At 44.0% G+C, this 17,568-nt stretch overlaps 1 long non-coding RNA gene across 1 annotated transcript in view; it reads right to left on the reverse strand.

Annotated features, from left to right (window-relative positions):
• The window catches only part of LOC147917224 (uncharacterized), a 37,819-nt gene extending 20,473 nt beyond the window's left edge, over positions 1-17,346 (reverse strand). Inside the window, exons 1-2 of the long non-coding RNA XR_015552076.1 lie at positions 17,187-17,346; positions 15,377-15,487 (exon numbers count right to left, since the gene is read on the reverse strand). This is a non-coding gene — a long non-coding RNA (uncharacterized LOC147917224). The remainder of the gene's footprint in view (positions 1-15,376; positions 15,488-17,186) is intronic.
• Between the last annotated feature and the right edge of the window lie 222 nt (positions 17,347-17,568).

The following is a 17,568-nucleotide window of genomic DNA, read 5'->3' on the forward strand; positions in this document are numbered from 1 at the left end:
GGATCCCGGGCGCACACCGACGTACCGCTTGTCCGGCCATGCTGAGGCTGCGTCCCACATACAGCAACTAGAAGGATGTGCAACTATGACATACAACTATCTACTGGGACTTTGGGGAGAAAAAGGGAAAAAAAAGGAGGAGGATTGGCAGTAGATGTTAGCTCAGAGCCAGTCTTCCTCAGCAAAAACAGGAGGGTTGGCATGGATGTTAGCTCAGGGCTGATCTTCCTCACAAAAAAAAAAAAAAAAAGTGTGACCTAAAGCAGGTACTCAGGAAAAAAGTACGTACTTTTGAAAATACATGCCACCAAATGCAAAAGGTACAGAGATGGGAAAAGTCAGTTTCCTTCCCTCCCTCTCCTGTCCCCAGCTACCCAGTTCACCTCCCTGGGGAAAGCCATTTTTGCTGTTTTTTATTCATTTTGACAGAGTATCTTTGAATTTACAAATGTATGTGAATACATTCTGTAGCAATTATGTGCATGTGTGTGTGTTCACATTAATCGGGGCATTATGTTCTGAACCTGGCTTTTTACACAGTATATCTTGGGGATCTTTCCACAGGACATGTAAAGAGTTCTGTCAGCTGTGACCTCACCCCTATTGACCTAAAGGGTCCTTCCTGGTGTCTGACCAGAAAACTTTACAACTCTCAGCCACTCTAGCAAAGCCTGCAGCCCTAAGTAATTGGGAGAGACAAAGAGGGGAATAGTTCAAGGTCTCCCTTCCTACTTTCCTTCCTTCCTACCTTCCTTCCTTCCCTCCCTCCCTCCATCCCTCCTTCCCTCCGTCCTCCCTCCCCCTCCTTCCTTCCTTCCTTCCTGCTTTCTAAAATGAAAACAGCTCATTGTAGCTTTTACTCACTCCGATTAATGCAAAATATGCTTATTGTAAAATGATCATATCATACAAAAAGAAAAAAAGGACAGAGTGAAAAGTCACTGCTACAATTACCCCCAAATAATCATTATTAACATTTTAGCATCTGTCTTTCCTGTTATTTTTCTGGAATATGTACAATTTTTTTCACCATTTTAACCATTTTAAAGTGTACAATTCAGTGGCATTTAGTATATTCACAGTGTTGTATAACCATCACCACTATCTAGTTCCAGAAAATTTTCATCACACCAAATGGAAACCGCATACACATTAAGGAGTCATTCCCTATTTCCCTGGTAACCACTAGTCTGCTTTCTGTCTCTAGGGCTTTGCCTAATCTGGGTATTTCCTATAAACAGAATCATACAGTATGTGGCCTTTTGTGTTTCACTTCTTTCACTGAGCATAATGTTTTCAAGGTTCATCCATGTTGTAGCATGTATCAGTACTTCATCCCTTTTTTATAGCCAAATAATGTTCCATTGCATGGATATACCATATTTTGTTTATCCATTCATCAGTTGAGGGGCATTTGGGTTGTTTCCACCTTTTGGCTATTGTGAATAATGGTGCTATGAATATACATGTATAAGTTTTTGTTAGGACTCCTATTTTCAATTCTTTTGGGTATATACTTAAGAGTGGAATTGCTGGGTCAAATGGTCATTCTATGTTTAACTTATTGAAGAAACACCAAGCTTTTCTACAGTGGCTGCGCCATTTTAGATTCCCACCAGTGGGGCCGGCCTGGTGGCGCAAGCAGTTAAGTGCACACACTCCGCTGCGGCGGCCCGGGGTTCGCTGGTTCGGATCCCAGGTGAGCACCGACGCACCACTTGTTAAGCCATGCTGTGGTAGTGTCCCATATAAAGTAGAGGAAGATAGGCACAGATGTTAGCCCAGGGCCAGTCTTCCTCAGCAAAAAACAGCAGGCTTGGCATTGGATGTCAGCTCAGGGCTGGTCCTCCTCACAAAAAAAAAAGAAAAAAATAGATTCCCACCAGCAATGTATGAAAGTTCCAATTCCTCCACATCCTTGCCAACATTTGTTATTTTCCTTTTTTTTTCACTATAGGTGTTATGGTGGGTATGAAGTAGTATCTCATTGTAGTTTTGATTTACATTTCCTTAATGACTAATGATTAATGACACTGAGCGTCTTTTCATGTGTTTCTTAATCGTTCATATATACTCTTTAGAGAAATATCTATTCAACTCCTTTGCCCATTTTACAAATTGGGTTGTTTATCTTTTTGTTGTTTAGTTGTACAATTTCTTTATATTTTCTGAATAAAAGACCCTTATTAGATATACAATTCGCAAATATTTTCTTCCATTCCATGGGTTTCTTTTCACTTTCTTGGCAGTGTCCTTTGATGCATGTAAGTTCAATTTATCTATTCTTTCTTTTGTTGCTTGTGCTCAAGGTCATGAAGTCTTACTCCTATATTTTCTTCTAAGAGTTTTATAGTTTTAGCTCTTATATTTAGGCCTTTTATACATTTTGAGTTAATTTTTTATATGATGTGAGGTACGGGTCCAACTTCATTCTTCATATGTGGATATCCAGTTGTCCCAGCACCATTTGTTGAAGACTCTATTCTTTCTCCCATTGAATGGTCTCAGCACCCTTGTTGAAAACCAATTGACCAAAGATGTATAGGTTTATTTCTGGGATCTCAATTCTATTCCATTGATCTATGTGTAAGACTATCCTTATGCTGGTACCACACTATTTTCATTGCTGTAGCTTTGTAGTAAGTTTTTAAATCAGGAAGTGTGAGTCTTCACACTTTGTTTTTCTTTTTCAAGATTGTTTTGGTTCTTTGGGGTTCCTTGAAATTCCATACGAATTTCAGAATCAGCTTTTCCACTTCTGAAAAATGGAATTTATGGGATTTTGATAGGGATTGCATTGAACCTGTAGATCGCTTTAGGGAGTATTATGTCTTCAACCCATGAACATGGATGTCCATTTATTTAGGTCTTCTTTAATTTCTTTCAGCAATGCTTTGTAGTTTCAGTATGAAAGTCTTATATCTTTGTGATTAAATATATTTCTGAATATTTTATCCTTTTTTGGTGCTATTGTACACAATTTTTCCCCAATTTTTTTTATTGTGGTAAAATATACATAACATAAAATTTACCATCTTAAGTATACAGTTCAGTGGTCTTAAATACATTTGTAATGTTGGGCTATCATCACCACCATCCAACTCCAGAATTCTTTTCATCTTGTAAAACTGAAACTCTATACCCATAAAAAATAACTCCTCATTCTCCACACCCCCATCCCCCGGCAACCACCATTCTACTTTCTGTCTTTATGATTTTGACTATTCTAAGTGACTCATATAAGTGGAATCATACAGTATTTGTCTTTTTGTGACTGGCTTATTTCATTTAGAATAATGTCCTCAAGGTTCATCCATGTTGTAGCATATGTCAGAATTTCCCACCTTCTTAAGGCTAAATAATATTCCATTGTATGTATATACCACATTTCGTTTATCCATTCATCCATCAATGGACACTTGGGTTGCTTTCATGTTTTATCTATTGTGAACAATGCTGCTATGGACACGGGTGTACAATTAGAGACCTTGTTTTTTAATTTTGGGGGTATATACCCAGAAGTGAGATTACTGGATCATGTGGTCGTTCTTTTAATTTTTGAAGGAACCGCCATACTGTTTTCCACAGTGCCTATACCATTTTACATTCCCACTAATGGTGCACAAGGCTACTAATTTCTTTGCACACAATTTTTGATACCAAATTTTTTAACTTAACCTATGGACATCTTTCCACATCAGTGGTATAGAGGGCTACCTAATCCTTTTATGGCACTTTATGGATATACCACAGTTCACTTCAATAATCCCTCAATATTGGCTACCTTGTTTATTTCCGATTCTTAGCTATCATAAAAAGGATGCACTGAGCTTCATTAGAATGTACATCTTTGTGCACTTACCCAATTATTTCCTTTAGATAAGTCCCCGGAAGTGAACTTATTAGGTCAAAGGAGAGGCATACTTTTTTTTTTTTTTTTTGGTGAGGAAGATCAGCCCTGAGCTAACATCCATTGCCAATCCTCTTCTTTTCGCTGAGGAAGATTGGCCCTGGGCTAACATCTGTGCCCATCTTCCTCTACTTTATATGGACACCGCTACAGCATGTCTTGACAAGCGGTGCGTTGGTGCACGCCCAGGATTCGAACCTGTGAACCCTGGCCTGCCAAAGCATGCGTGATTAACTTCTGCACCACCAGGCCGGCCCCAGAGAGGCATACTTTTAAAACTTTGATGAATGTTGCCAAATTGTCCTCCAAAAACATCAGAGCAATACCCACTCTGAACAGCAGTGGAAGGGGCGCCCGTTCCCCACACAGGGTCCAAAGGACTTTTCCCCTATGTCACTTCCAGAGGGACAGGATAGGGGCCTGACATGCTCCTTCACTGGGCAGAAACCTTGAAGAAGATGGTAACCGTCCCATTCAATAGAGAAGTTCTCCTCTTAGATCTGGAAGGGCCCTCGGCAAATCTTTATTGGAATTTTTTATTATAAAGACCATTTGTCTGGGTTTTGTTGTTGTTGTTTTGTCTATTTCCTCCTCTAGACTGTAGGCTACATGTGGCCAGGGACTGTGCCTGGCTTGTCCATGTGAATGCCAATGTCTTGTAAAGTACCTGGCACAGGGAAGATCTCAGAAAACATTAGTTATCCATAGGATGGGGGACAAGACAGTTTACCACATGGTGAAACTCAATGAGAGTAGGAACGGTGTCTGTCATCACCTCCTGTGTCTCCACTGTAGCACAGTCTCTGGCACATAGCAACTGTTCAGTAAGTATTTGTTGAATGAATAAATGAAAGTGCTGGCTCTTGAGTGGTAGCAGATCTGAAGACTCCTAGTCCAGTGCTCTTTCTGCCTGCTACAACTTCTTACTCACTTTTATTTTAATGTTTGCACTGGATTTCTGTCTTTATGGTCCCTTGGTTTCTGTGCTTCAGCAAAACAGCCACCTTTCTGCTGCCAAACAGACAACCATAGGACGTCACGTGTCAGCAGCTCTGCGGTCTCATCTAACACTCTCAAATGATTTTCCAGTGGTGAGGACCAGGGAGGGAATTTCCCCATGCGTGCCCAGCTCTGGCCCATCTGTGCCCCCTTCACTTGGATGCTGTTCTGTGGGCTGGAGTCAGCATGAGAGCTATTTTTGACTAAGTGGCTACCTAATCTTACATAACCCTCAGCGATTCAGGCCAAGGTCATTCGGCTTAGTGCATGAAAGACATTTCAGAGTTAGTGATCCCCCTTCGCCAGAGCCACCCCAGAGCCCCAGAGCTGGGAGGGTAGTGCCATGATGGTGGCTCTCGGCCTCCTCTGCAAAGCCCAGGTAGGACCTTTTGAGCACAGCTCGACTTCTATAACAGTCCCTGGGAGAATTCCCCAAATATCTTGTTTCCCAATCTCCCCGGCTCTTGGGTGAAATTATGAACCTAGGAAGCAGTGTGTTAGGACCCCATCTCTCCCCATGCGCATCCAGTCTTGCTTCTTCCCCTAATGTGGAGATGCATGAGCAGAAGATACTTGAGAGGGTCCACGGATGAGGAAGACTTTGTCTCTCCTAGAGGAGAAGTGGTAAACCCACATTTTAATCTCAATTTTGTTTTATTGGAAACAAGATACAATGGCATTCAAGGTCCTCTGGAATCTAATCCCAAATGCCTTTCCTATCTCATCAGCAAACCCTTAGCCAAAGGCCTGACATATAATAGATGCTCGCTAAATGCTTAGTGAATGGAATTCACTGCCTGCTCCCTCGTACTTCCTGCCACACCCCACTACCCGCCAACTCCAGGCCCTGCTGGTGAACTCTGCACGTGTGCACGTGCTGCTTCCTTCACCTGATAAGCCCTTTACTGCATGCTCTACACTCAGCGCCCAGTTCAAAGCCCAATGCCTCAAGACCACCTTTCAAGATCCCCCTAAAGAGAATGGGTTGTTCTTTGGTCTATATTTTCCTAGCATGCTGCTCACACTTCTGTTTGGAGCTTCTCGTACCATCTTATAACCGGTATGCACCCTTCCGTTTCTTCCCCCAGACTGTGAGCTCCTCGAGGGCAGGTTCTGGCCCTGAGCTGTCACTGTACCTCCAGTACCTACTGCTGCCTGGCATTTATTGGGCCCCTGTAAACACCCACTTGTTGGATGGACAGGTGACTAAAGACACGAATGACATCTGCAGTTCATAGAATCATTTGTGTTTCAAATCCAACATGGGCTGGCTCAACGAGAGAGTCATGAGTGATAGACTCTTGAGTCAACGTTCTGAATACGTGTGGAGTCAGCATAGCTTTCTCTCTTAAAAATTTTTTTAATCCCACACATAATTAGTGTCCATTGTAGAAATCACAGCACAGCTGCAAGAAAATCACTTTTAACAATTTTAGAATATCTTTTCAGACTTGTTCCTCCTAGTGCTCCCCTGCCTACATCTTTACAGAAACGGGACCTCGCTGTGTTTACTGTTATCCATTTCCCTCAACAATAGGTAGAGGATAACTGCAATAATCGGCCCAGTTCCCTTTCCTGGGAGACGATGCTCTTCTCCATGTGATGCAGGAGCTCCCATGTGAGGTCAAGGAGACCCCTCCCGTGGTCTTAGTTGATTGGTCCAGAGGCAGGTCTTGACCCCAGCTGGGCCATTCACGGTGCCTGGCTGTCCTGCCCACAGTTGACTGGTTCTGATTTGGGCACTTCACCTAAGGTAGCCAATATATTCCGTGCTTGGGATTCTGGATTCAGGGCTAGAGATAGTTTCAGGTAGACCCTTTCCTGGGTCCCAAACCTTGTTCCCCACTAGCCGGTCTGTAGTGAGAAAGTGAGGGGCAAACATGGCCGATGGAGAGGGAGTCCTGGAGGTGTCTGAGTCCAGATTCCAGTTCTGAAGTTCTGGCCACACTGTGGTCCTTCCCGAACCTTGGATGTTCAGCTCTCCTTTGGATTCTATGGACCAACAAATCCTCCCTGTGCTTTTTCCATACTGAGATGGATTTATGTCACTTGCCACTGAACAGCTCCTAACACACATGTGTCATGGACATAACTCCATGTCAGCAATATACACGCACAACATCATTTTTAACGGTGGCTCGGTATTGTTTGAATTTCCACTTTTAACCAATCTCTTGTTGTTGGATATCTAGATTATTTCCATTTTTTCACTGTGATGAGCAGGGCTGTAGTAAACATCCTCATAAATTCATCTTTGCTCCCATGCATTCTTTTATCAGAAAGAATTCTTCAAGGTGGAATTGCTACGATAAAACGTATTCATATTTTTATGGCTCTGTGACACAGCTTTTGACTGCCTTGATGCACTGTGGTTATTGCCTCTTCCAGTAGCGCTGTCCACACTGTCAACACTGTCATTGGATGCAGTCATAGGATTACATTATTTCAGACTGAGATGGCCCCAGTGAGTTTGACCCTCGCTGGTCCTTCAGGGGAAGGAGGGCCCGGGTTTTGGCCCCAATATGCCTATAAACTGCGTGCAAGTGTTGTGTTGAAAAAGTAGGTATGGGGTCAGTCACGGTCATGAGCATTTTTAGGGGATTTTGTAAACATGAGGACAAATCCCTGATTGCACAGTGGACTCTAGGTCTCCCAGCTTCAAGGTTATCAGCTAGGTCCCAAGGGTTTATCCCAGGAGGCAAGGGAAGAATATGGCTGTTAGGACATGTTTGGCACCCAATGCCAGGGAGCAGGGCACAGTCCTCAGTCTGGGAGGTCAAGGGACAAATCAGTCAACTGTCCCTGTGCCGAGCACTGTGCTCTGTGCCTGGTTACAGGGGACAAGGCAGACACAATCCCCGCCGCCCTGGTGCTCACAGTCTGGCAACGAAGACGGATGCTGAATGAGTCCTACCACGAAGAAGAGTGAGGGTCCTATCCGGCAGTGCTGGGTGCCTTGGGTGAATGGTCAGGGGCTCATCCTGTTCAGAGAGTGGGGATTAAGCTGAGACTTGAAGGATGTGTAGTGGTAAGCCCAATGAAGAGCGAACGAGTATCCCAGGCAGAGGAAACAGATGGCAAAAAGGCCTGGAAATAGCAAAGAACGTAGAATGTTCAGTAGACAGAAAGTCTTGCTTGGCTTGAACATAGAGAATCCAGTAAAAGGAGTGAAAGATGAGATGGTAAGCCCTCCTCAGGCCAGGCTTAGTGACCTGTGCTAAGAACTCTTTCCTGGGCCGGCCCCGTGGCTTAGCAGTTAAGTGCGCGTGCTCCGATGCTGGCGGCCAGGGTTCAGATCCCGGGCGCGCACCGACGCACCGCTTCTCCTGCCATGCTGAGGCCGCGTCCCACGTACAAAAACTAGAAGGATGACATACAACTATCTACTGGGGCTTTGGGGGAAATAAATAAATAAATTAAATTAAATTAAATTAAAAAAAAAAAAAAAAAAAGAACTCTTTCCTGATGGCAATGGGGACCTTTGGAGGGAACAGCAGGGGAGAGGTGTGATCCATGTTCTTCAGGGGGAGTTAGGGATAGATTGAATCAAAAGGTAACAGAGCCCATATTTCTGGCACTTCTGGCCTGTCCCGCAGGCCCAAGGCCATCTGAAACCTTCTCTGTCCATTACACTTGGGTCTCAGACCTCTTAGCTCAGCCCCACCGCAGTGAGAGCCAAATCCAGGGCCTCAACCAACCTTCTCATCACGGCGGATGCCTTCTGCGGATCAGCCCAGGCTCCTATCCCAGGTCCTGCTCTTTTTTTTTTTTTTTAAAGATTTTATTTATTTATTTTTTCCCCCCAAAGCCCCAGTAGATAGTTGTGTGTCATAGCTGCCCATCCTTCTAGTTGCTGTATGTGGGACGCGGCCTCAGCGTGGCCGGAGAAGCAGCGCGTCGGTGCGCGCCCGGGATCCGAACCCGGGTCGCCAGCAGTGGAGCGCGCTCACTTAACCACCAAGCCACGGGGCCGGCCCCAGGTCCCGCTCTTTTAATAGATAAATATAGCATGTTCACATAAGAGCATACACACGAATATATCTCTACTTTCTACGTAAAGAAGCAACATTTCCCGCCACCCCACCCCCACCATGCCTCCCATATAGACAAGAATATTTGTCATGAAATTAAATGGAATGAGATAATGGAACTGAAAGTGCTTTGTAAAAGGAAAAAGGGTGAACAGTGGCTTTCAATTTTTTTTTTCTCTTAAGCAGCAGAAGTCTTTTTTTCGAATAAAATCTTACTATACCTCCGTACATCCATCTGCCTTTTGGAAACATCTCAAATTTTACATGTCCAAAACTGAGGCCTTGGATTCTGCCATCCTCTTCAAATCTGCTCCTCCCCCACCTTCTCCATATTAGTTCAGACACCTTGTCCCACCCAGGTGCTCATGCTAGAAGCTGGAGAGGCAGCCCTGGTGTGCCTCTCCCACCCCCACTCATGGGCCACCACTCCCCCCACCATCACCAGCCCTGTGGGCTCTTCTCCAACATGTGTCTCCAATCCATTCTCAAGTCTCCATCGCCACCACCACCCCTCACCTGGATTCTGCAATAGCCCTACCTCAGCTCCTCAAGATTGCACCTGCCCCCTTTCCAGTTCAAAGCTCAGGGCTGGCCCCGTGGCTTAGCGGTTAAGTGCTCGCGCTCCGCTGCTGGCGGCCCGGGTTCGGATCCTGGGCGCGCACCGACACACCACTTCTCTGGCTATGCTGAGGCCGCGTCCCACATACAGCAACTAGAAGGATGTGCAGCTGTGACATACAACTATCTACTGGGGCTTTGGGGAGAAAAAGATAAATAAATAAAATCTTTAAAAAAAAAAAAAAAAAAAAAAGCTCACACACTAGCCAGAGTGGAACAGACTACAGAATTATGCACAAATCACGAGAGTTAAGCTTGATGAGTTTGCCTAAACTGAACACAACTGTGCAACCAACACCCAGATCAAGAGACAGAACATCACCAGCAACCCAGAAGCCCCTGTGTGCCCCTTCTAGTCACCGCCATCCCTCCCCCAGGATAACCACTATCCTGACTTCTAACACCATAGATCAGTTTTGCCTGTTTTTGAACTTTATATACATGGATTAATACAATGTCTATTACTTTATATCTGCCCTAATTCACCTATCATTATGCTTGTGAGATCCATCTACATTATTACGTGTAGTTATAGATTGTTCATTTTCATTGCTGTATAGTATTCCTTTGTCTGAATTTATCATTATTTAGTCAGCCAAGTACTGAGAAGCATTTGAGTGGTTTATAGTTTGGGGCTATTACAAAGCGCAGTTGTTAATATTTTTGTCTTTGGTGCACATAAGTACGCATTTGTGTTGAGTAGCTATCTAAGAGTAGAATTGCTTCATCATAGGGTGTGCATATGTTCACAGAGTGATATTTTTAAAGCACAATCAGATTGCAGCATTCTCTTGCTTAAATGCTCCATGGCTTCCCCTTGCCTTTAGAATAAATTCCCAACTTTTCTCTCAACCCACAAAGGCCTTACAAGTTCCAACATCCCATGACCTCTCCCTCCCAAGCTCACACCCTACCCTTGCACTGGCTGCTTTCCCACCATAGTGAACTTCTCTTCCATTCTTGGAGCCTGCCAAGCTCTTTTTCTGCCAGGATCCCACCCACTGGATATGCCACAGTTTCCAACTGGCCAGTTTTTACTCATTCTTTATGTTGAAAGTGTAATAGAATTTCCTCAGAAAGACCTCTCCTGATCTCCAATCTAAAAAAGCAATCACCATTATTGTCTCTCATTGCACAGCTCATAATTGCACTTAACTACAATTTGAAATTGTCTGGTTGTTAATGACTGCCTCACCCAGTAGACTGTAAGCAACAAGAGACTGGGATTGTCATGTTCGCTGTTGTGTCACCAATACCTAGCACCGGGCAGTAACACAGTAGGTGCTCAATAAATATCAATGTGGGATAGAGAGTGGATAAGAGAAGAACAAATGCTTTGAAGTCACACAGGGACTGCAGGCAAATCTTGGCTCCATTACTCACTACTCTTGTGCCTTCAGGCAAGTTACCTAAATTCCCTGGACCTCATTTTCCTCCTCTGTAAAAGAAGAATAATCCTGCTGGCCTCTCAGACAGGTAGGTAGTTGTAGGGACGGAGTGGGAAAACGTGTATGCACATTGCCTAGCACACAACGTGTTGGGCACATTGTAAGTGCTAGTTAAGGCGTGGCTTTCCATGTATCAACTCACTGACGCCTCGCCACAATCCCAGGGCCGGCACTGTTCTAAATCCCCATGGCTAGATGAGGAAATTAAGAAACTAAGGCTCAGGGAGGTTAAATACTTTGCACAAAAATTCTGGCTCCAGAGCCTAGGCCTTCCTGTACAACGGTATTGGTAGCAGCATGTGAAAGATCAATAAAAACAGAGGAAGGGGCAGTGGCGAGCTTCTAACAGCCAACAGCCAGCTCACCCCCACCCCCTGTGACATCCATTCATCCCCAGGAAACCCAAAGGTTAGGAGCACATGAAAACCACTGGGTTACACAAACATCCGTGGTTATTAATAGCTAGAAAGGAAAAATAGAAAGATCTGATTACAGAAAAATTTTAAACTTCTGTATAACAAAAGTCATCACAAACGAGGGCAAAAGATAAATGGGAATGTAGGAGAAAATATTTAAACTTCATATAAAAAAGGATTACTCTCCCTCAGCTGAACATGCTATGCTCCTGCAAATAAACTGGAAAAATACAAACGACCCAATGGAAAAATGGGCAAAGAATGAGAACAGTGGATAGAAGAGGAAATGAAAATGGGCAACAAACACATTGATAATTAGAGAAATGAAAATTAAATAATGAGCTCCCACATATCTCCTAATATTGGCAAAAATGAAAAATATTGGTAACGTTCTCAGCTGACCAAGGCATAAGAAAACCAACACTACCATGCTCATTGTTGGGCTGTAAAAAAATTATAGCCTTTTAGGAAACATTTTCCAAAATATTATGACAAAAAAGTGTGACAACTTTCAGAAGTGAAAGCAATAATAGATACTAATATAGATAAATGATAGATAGATGATAGATAGATAGATATAAAAACAGTCATTGCAACATTTTTTTAATAACAAGATACACCCTGATTGCATCAATACAGTTACATATTACGTAGCTATTAAAACAAATGAAATAGATCCATGTGTGCCAATTTAAAATTATCTCTAAAACGTACAAGGTGGAAAAAGAATATTCTCGAATAATATCTATGGTTTGATCCCATTTTCATAGAAAACAAAATAAGCGTATCCAAATGACCCTGAACATTTGGTTGAGCAAAGAAAAAAGTAGAGAAATCAAATTTCTAAGTACAGTGTGTCAAAGGTGTTGGACTGGAGAGTATTAGTTTTGTTTCAGATACATCTTTAAGTTTGAATGGCTGCAGTGAGCAGGTATTTTATTTAAAAATTAATTAATAAGCCCTGCTCATTAATGATGACTTACTAAATGTCACCTGCCTGTCTACCCTTGTAAAACATTTCCTGCTTTAACACTTACGTTGCTTCAGTTCCTACAAATAAGCTGCTAGTTGGAGAGAAGGTGTTAATTGTCTTCTGAACTACTTCCTCTGATTAACGTCTTGGCTTGCTCTGCTGCCCAGCCTTCCAGAGGGAAGAAACCTTATATCATTATTATTCTAAAAAGAAATATGTGTTCTGCATCTGCAACACATACATGCACATGGTAGAAAATGCGAAATGAATGAAAGATTATATAGTGGGAGGTGAGCCTTATTTTCTCCCTACTCTCCTAGCCACCTAGTTCTACACCAGGTTCTTGTGTATCCTTCCAAAGATTTTCTAGGCATATACTAGCATATATGTGTATATATTCTATTTTTTAACACAAATGCTGTATGTAATGTCTATGCACACAAATATGGAAGATGCCTTTTGATTTCTTCTAGCCAGAACCTGATTAGATCCAAGGTTGCAGTTTTCTTCTGCTTGAGAAGCCGAATTTCCCCAACTGAGGCAGTTTATCCCTCCATCCATCAGTCCACCTGTCCCTCCACTAACATCCGCTAACATGTATTTGGTAAGCACTCACTCTGTGCCAGGCACCAGGCTAGAAGCTGGAGATAAAGTGGTGAAAAGGCAAAGTCCTTGCTCTCACCAGCTGACCTTCTAGTGCGGAAGAAACAAATTATGTAGAGGAAGACAAATAATAGGAAAAAACCAACAAATTTCAGATAATGGAATGTGCCTTGGAGAGACTCATTCTCAGTCAGGAGAGGGCATGGGGGAGAGGTGGGAAGGAGAGGGAGAGGAAGGTTTCTTTGCTCTGATGATTTTCCAATGAGAGATTCCATGCGCAGAGTTTAAACCTGATCCTAGTAGTGAAGAGGGTGGATTCTGAAGTCCTGGAGGCGTACACTTGAATCCTAGTTCTGCCATTGAAAGCCAGGTGAGCCTTGGGCAAATTATTTAAGTTCTCTGTACCTCAGTTTCCTCATCTGTAATATGGGGTTATATAAAAATAGTACCAACCTCATAGGATTGTAGTGAAGATTAAGTGGATTAAGCAATGTGGGCTGCCCAGGCTGGCACAAAGAAAGAGATAAAAAAATGATAAAGTTAAAAAAATCATGTTAGGCAAAGAGATCTTAGCTGAAAAGTCAAAAGTACCATCTATAAAAGAAAACTGATAAAAATTTTCATCAAAATTAGAAATGTTTGTCTGTGAAAGACACTGTTAAGAGGATGAAGAGACAAGTTACAGTCTGGGAGAAAACATTAGCAAATCACATATCCGACAAAAGGCTTGTATCCAGAATATAAAAAGAACTCTTCAAACTCAGCAGTAAGAAATCAACCAACTCAACCAAGAAATGGACCAAAAACTTGACAGATACTTCACCAAAGAGGATACATGATGACAAATAGGCACATGAAAAAGATATTCAACAGCATTAGCCATTAGGGAAATGCAAAATAAAACCATGATGAGATATCACCTCACACCTGTTAGAATGGCTTTAAAAAACCTGACAATACCAAGTGCTGACAAGATACAGAGAAACTGCAACCCTCATACATTGCTGGTGGGAGTACAAAATGGTACAGCCACTCTGGAAACCAGTGTGGCAGTTCCTTATAAAGTTAAGCCTACACTTAACACGTGACTCGGTGATCCCATTCCTAGGTGATTATCCTGGAGAAATGAAAACTTACGTTCACACAAAAAACCTGTACACAAATGTTTATAGCAGCTGTATTCATAATCGCCAAAAACTAGAAACAACCCAAACCTCCTCAAGGGGCGAATAGATAAGCAAACCATGGTAAGTCCGTACTACTAGAAAGCTACTCAGCAAAAAAAAAAACAGTACAAACTACTGACATATGCAACAACTGAATGAACCGGAAAGAAGTCAGTCTCAAAGGGTTACATACTACACGATCTCATCTACATGACATTCCTGAAAAGACAAAGCCAGAGCAATGGACAGCAGATCAGCATTGCCAGGGACGGGTTTGGGTGAAGGATGTGACCACAGAGAGGCAACTGTAGGTGGCTTCTGGGCTGGTGGAACTGATTTGTATCCTGATTGTGGTGGTGGTTACACAAATCTACATATTTGACAAATTACACAAATTTATATATTAGAATTCATAGAAACGCACACGAAAAAGTCAATTTTATTGCATGTTAATTTAAAAAATAAGAAAAATAAAAAGTGATCAATGATATTGTCATTCTAACTCAGCCACTCACTGCAGTCCCTCCTCCCTTCTTTTTCCTCATTCTCTGCACCCAGAAAGGTCTTAAAGAGGAGGCACTTCCACCCCCTAAACATTTGAAGACATCCTTAATAACTAGACTTTGTTACTCTGCATACAAAGGTAATATATTTTTGTTGGAAAGAAAGGAAGGAAGGGAGAGAGGAAGGAAGAATTCAGCCATTACAGAAATGTGTGAAAGCAAAAGCCCTCAGGAACCCCATCCTCCAGAATTAAGTGCTGGGAGGAGCTTCTACCAGAACCATTTCTAAGCAATTTTATACAGTTGTTTCCTCACAAGGTTCAGAACCCATATGGCGGGATTGACTCTGATTGATTGTTCCGGGAAACATGGAGGGCCCTGAGGAGAATGACCTTGAAAGGTTAACATCCGGATGCCAGCCCATCCTCTCACCAAGTCAAAGCATTCCACAGTTGGCCAGAGTCCTAGGGTTAGCTAGTTCATTAAAGGTCAGCCAGTCCCTTCCTGTCCCTCTCCACCACCAGCCCCAACAAGGCTCTGTGTCTCAGGGCGGCCTCTTCCCACCCACCTCCCGCCCCCTCTGTGCCCTGGCTGCCACTTCCCACTCAGCCAGCTCCATTTGCAACCACTGTTTAGACCATTCTGTCAAGTTTCAAGAAATCATTCACTCATTCATCTGTTCTTGCTTCATTCATTCAAAAATACTTACTGAGCACCTAATACACTCCAGGCGCTGTGCTAAGTCATAGGAATACCTTGGTGGACAAGATCCATGCAGTTCCTGCCCTCCCGGAGCTTCCAGTCCAGTCAGAGACAGTGGCTAAACACAAAATGATTTTAACGTGTATTTCAATAACAACTGTGCTAAAGCCTAGAAAATGGAAGCACATGGCATGATGAGAACACACCTGGCCAGGCCAGGCTTCCCTAAGGAAAGGGCTGTTACGCTGAGACCTGCAGGATGAGCAGGTTCAGAGGTGAGGGAAGGGCATTCGAGGAGGAGGAAGTCACACATGCAAAGGCCTGAGAGGTCAACCTGGCTCAGATGTGTTGTGGGGACCAGCAGGTGCTGGGATCATGGCAGTGGACAGGGTACAATGACAGCTCTCTAGGGAAACATTTTGGGGACTTTTGCCACTAGCTTTGTGGCCTCCCTTGCCCTTTCTCTTAGAGTCCCGCATCTGAAATGCAATGCTCCCTGTAGGGGCTCAGGGTATGGGATCTGGAGGCAGACTGATGTAAACCATCAAACCTGAGCTCCGTGACCCACTATGTGTGTGCAAATGGACAACTTAATCTCTTTGTGCCTCATTTCTTCCACTTGTAAAATGGATTTAATGAGGTAATCCACATAAAGTTACATAAAGTCCTGATCAAAATGCTTCAGCAGTGCTCAGTTCGTGGTAGCCAGTGTTGTTGTTATTAATGTTATTAGAGGCACCAAGGGGCCTGACCCTGGCGGTGCAGTCTCTATAGAGTCAAATATGGAGTTAACACAGAGCCAGGGAGGGTCTTTCAGCTGCTGAATTCCTGTAGACAAAAGTCCAGGCAATGACTCCATTGAAATGACATTCTTTGAATCCAGTGTGTTTTCGGAGGGGACTCACATTTTGTCAGTGACACAGGCCGGAGAGTAGAGGACAGCTAAGACCCAGGAGGGTTCCTTAGATGACAGATGGGTGCTGCCGGTTGACATCAGCCCACCGCCAACCCTGCCTCCCCCTCCAAAGCTGGACTCCCGTCCAAAGGATTCCAACGAAGCTGTCAGTAATGAGAGCCCCATGAAGTCCTCTCTGGGCTGAGGAGTCACGGGTTCTGCCTTCCCAGAAAAGCACCTTTGCTGCAGTGGGAGTCTGCCTTTGGACTGATAAAGGCTCGCCGTGTCCAGTTATGGGTAGGAATATTGCAAGGGGGTGAAGCTATTTTTTGCCACATGCTCTATCTCTCCAGCAGGCACAGTGACATTGCTGGGGATCCAAACAGCCCCAGCCATAGAAGGTCATGAGCTGAAGGCCAGAAGGCCTGGATCTCAGAGAGCTGGGCTGGGGGTGGGGGGATTATTTGCATCACCCATTGGGGGGTCCTAGGACCTCTAGCTGTCATCCTTCCATTCTCTGGCCCAGCCCCAACCCACTGTCCACAAGACCCCTGTTGAACCGATTGCCCCAGCCCAGAGTCTAGTGGCAACTGTTTATTTTTAGCCTATGATTCCCCGAGAATGCGGGTGGGCCCCTGTGGAGCAGGAGGAGGGTGGAGGGAGGAGGAAGAGAAACTTCAGGGCCTGGAGGGCCAGAGGACACAGCCCAGCCCAAGCCATTAGCTCAGCCCTATGACAGCCTCCTTCAGGGACAGGCCCAAGCCCTCTCTCTTCTTGGCCCAGCCCAGCTCAGGACCAGATTGGACTCACGTCCTCGTGTTCCCCTTTTCTTCTTCCCTGAAGGCCCTAGAGACCCGTGGGCTTTCCGTTCCTCTTTCTAGCCACCCCCATGCTCTTGGTCCTGTGGGGTTCTTGTACTCACCCACAGTGGGTATGAGACAGGATTCCTCAACTCTCCTCTTCCTCCTGCCTCTGAAGAGATAGATGTCCCAGGCCCATCTCTTTGGACCTGCCTAGCACCAGAGTAGGCACTTAATAAATATGTATAGACTGAAGGATAGATTTCACTGCTCCTCCCTCTAGGCAAACGGCCTGAATAGTGAAAGAACCAATAAGGGGAAGTTCTAGGGGGTTAGAAACTTACAAAACCCTTAAGTCATTGTCCCTGGTTGCTAGTTCCTGTCTCTTTTCTCAGAAGTTCGCTGGAGCCCCCGGGCCTCATCTTTGCTTCCTTGATCCAGAGGGAAACGCATCTACCCCTTCCTCCTCCACAATTCTACCTCAGCCTTCACTTGACTCTTCCC

This window comes from Ceratotherium simum, chromosome 4 (genome assembly GCF_057802395.1).
Source record: "Ceratotherium simum simum isolate JZ-2026a chromosome 4, ASM5780239v1, whole genome shotgun sequence".
Classification (NCBI taxonomy): Eukaryota; Metazoa; Chordata; class Mammalia; order Perissodactyla; family Rhinocerotidae; genus Ceratotherium; species Ceratotherium simum.